Source organism: Podarcis bocagei (assembly GCF_964188305.1).
Source record: "Podarcis bocagei genome assembly, chromosome: 12".
Classification (NCBI taxonomy): Eukaryota; Metazoa; Chordata; class Lepidosauria; order Squamata; family Lacertidae; genus Podarcis; species Podarcis bocagei.
Window position 1 is genome coordinate 15,444,735 of NC_138137.1, and position 2,809 is coordinate 15,447,543.

General features: G+C 50.3%; 1 long non-coding RNA gene across 1 annotated transcript; it reads right to left on the reverse strand.

Moving 5' to 3' along the window:
* Positions 1-878: 878 nt before the first annotated feature.
* LOC308570322 lies at positions 879-2,450 on the reverse strand. The gene is made up of 3 exons (XR_014001123.1): positions 2,273-2,450; positions 1,701-1,909; positions 879-1,336 (listed from the first exon to the last, which is right to left on the reverse strand). It is a non-coding gene; the product is annotated as an uncharacterized lncRNA (long non-coding RNA).
* Between the last annotated feature and the right edge of the window lie 359 nt (positions 2,451-2,809).

Sequence of the window (2,809 nt, forward strand, 5' to 3'; positions counted from 1 at the left end):
GCTCCCCTCACCAGCAGACGGAATATGGAATCTGCTGACTTGGGTAGCTCTGCATTAACTTGGTAGCTTTATTTTGTTGTTGAATGCTTTCTTCAGAAAACTGCTCTATGGAATTGTGTGGCATACTGGATTGGGGTGAAGGAGGAGCTAGTAGTGCAAGTTCTTAAAAGGATTGTTGTTGTTGTTGTTTAGTCGTGTCTGACTCTTCGTGACCCATGGACCAGAGCACGCCAGGCACTCCTGTCTTCCACTGCCTCCCGCAGTTTGGTCAAACTCATGCTGGTAGCTTCAAGAACACTGTCCAACCATCTCATCCTCTGTCTTCCCCTTCTCCTTGTGCCCTCCATCTTTCCCAACATCAGGGTCTTTTCCAGGGAGTCTTCTCTTCTCATGAGGTGGCCAAAGTATTGGAGCCTCAGCTTCACGATCTGTGCTTCCAGTAAGTACTCAGGGCTGATTTCCTTCAGAATGGAGAGGTTTGATCTTCTTGCAGTCCATGGGACTCTCAAGAGTCTCCTCCAGCACCATAATTCAAAAGCATCAATTCTTCGGCGAAGGGCATCAAATCAGAGGAAATGTGGGACATTTATTGTACGTTTGCTCCAAGGAGCTCAAGGTGTCGTGTGATTTTGACCTATAAAGTCTTAAACGGCTCAGGACTGCAATACCTCAAGGACCGCCTCTTTCCATATGAACCTACCCAGACTCTGAGATCACCTTCTGAGGCCCTTCTTCGTGTGCCTCCTCCTCGAGAGGTGCAGAGGGTGGCAACACGAGAACGGGGCCTTCTCTGCAGTGGCTCCCCATCTGTGGAATGCTCTCCTCAGAGAAGTTCGCCTGGCGCCTTCATTATACATCTTTAGGCGCCAGGCAAAAAATATTCCTTTTTAACTAGGCCTTTGGTTGATCTGTTTGACATCCTATACCCTTTAAAATTGTGGCTCTGTGCTGGAGGGGAGGGGTGTTATTGCGTTGTTGTTTTTATTCTGCTTATATATGTTGTGATATTTTCTGTGAACCACGCTGAGACCTCTGGGTATAGGGTGGTATATAAACTTAATAATAATAATAATAATAATAGCCCTCCCGTTCCCTGGTTCCTCACAACAACCCTCTGTGATACAATAGGCTGAGAAAGTATGACTGGCCCAAGGTCAGTCCCTCTGTGAGCTTCATGTCTGAGATCAGAATTTGAACTTTGATCTCCTGGTCAGAGTCTAACATTAACTACTGCTACATGCTGACTTTGTACCATGTTTGGAGACCATGTCCAGGGAATCTAGCCAAATGCAAAACTTGACCCTTAGAAACTCCCTGTATTTTACTGCTTGCCAACCTTGGGTCTGGGAATCAGAGTGGCGCTGTGGGTTAAACCACAGAGCCTAGGACTTGCCGATCAGAAGGTCAGTGGTTCGAATCCCCGCGATGGGGTGAGCTCCCGTTGCTCAGTCCCTGCTCCTGCCAGCCTAGCAGTTCGAAAGCACGTCAAAGTGCAAGTAGATAAATAGGTACCACTCCGGCGGGAAGGTAAACGGCGTTTCCGTGTGCTGCTCTGGTTCGCCAGAAGCGGCTTACTCATGCTGGCCACATGACCCGGAACCTGTACGCTGGCTCCCTCGGCCAATAAAGCGAGATGAGCGCCGCAACCCCAGAGTCGGTCACGATTGGACCTAATGGTCAGGGGTCCCTTTACCTTTAACCTTGGGTCTCCGAATGTTGTTGGACTCCAACTCCCATCATCCCCATCCGGTTTAGCCCAAAGGTCAGGGATGATGGAAGTTGTAGTTCAGCAACACCCAGGAACCCAAGGTTGAAGAACATTTGTTTTGATGGCTTGTTTCAGTTCCCAGTTTTCACCATCACTAAAGACCAAGATAAGGTTAGAACGACAATGCATATGTTTGGATGTCTGTAATACAGTCAAGGGGACGTGGGTGGCGCTGTGGGTAAAGGCCTCAGTGCCGAGGACTTGCCGATCGAAAGGTTGCGGTTCGAATCCCCGTGGCGGGGTGCGCTCCCGTTGCTCGGTCCCAGCACCTGCCAACCTAGCAGTTCGAAAGCACCCCTGGGTGCAAGTAGATAAATAGGGACCGCTTACTGGCGGGAAGGTAAACAGCGTTTCCGTGTGCTGCGCTGGCTCGCCAGATGCAGCTTGTCACGCTGGCCACGTGACCCGGAAGTGTCTCCGGACAGCACTGGCCCCCGGCATCTTAAGTGAGATGGGCACACAACCCTAGAGTCGGACACGACTGGCCCGTACGAGCAGGGGTACCTTTAATACAGTCAAGAGCGATTTGCTTAATACATTCACTTGGAACAACAAACGCTAGTACAAATGTGGCACCTTCCCTCACCCAAACTGTATGAAAAAAGCAAGCAGACCAAAAATGGCGCATGCCATTTCAGTTGATAGAAAACCCTTTAAAAAGCCAGCAAAATGTATTTCTTCTACAACCGTTAGGTCCAGTCGTGGCCGACTCTGGGGTTGCGGCGCTTTATTGGCTGAGGGAGCTGGCGTACAGCTTCCGGGTCATGTGGCCAGCATGACTAAGCTCCTTCTGGCGAACCAGAGCAGCGCACAGAAACGCCGTTTACCTTCCCGTCGGAGCGGTACCTATTTATCTACCTGTACTTTGACGTGCTTTCAAACTGCTAGGTTGGCAGGAGCAGGGACCGAGCAACGGGAGCTCACCCCGTCACAGGGATTCGAACCACCGACCTTCTAATCGGCAAGTTCTAGGCACTGTGGTTTAACCCACAGTGCCACCCGCGTTCCTACAAATGTGGCAACTTCCCTCACCCAAACAGT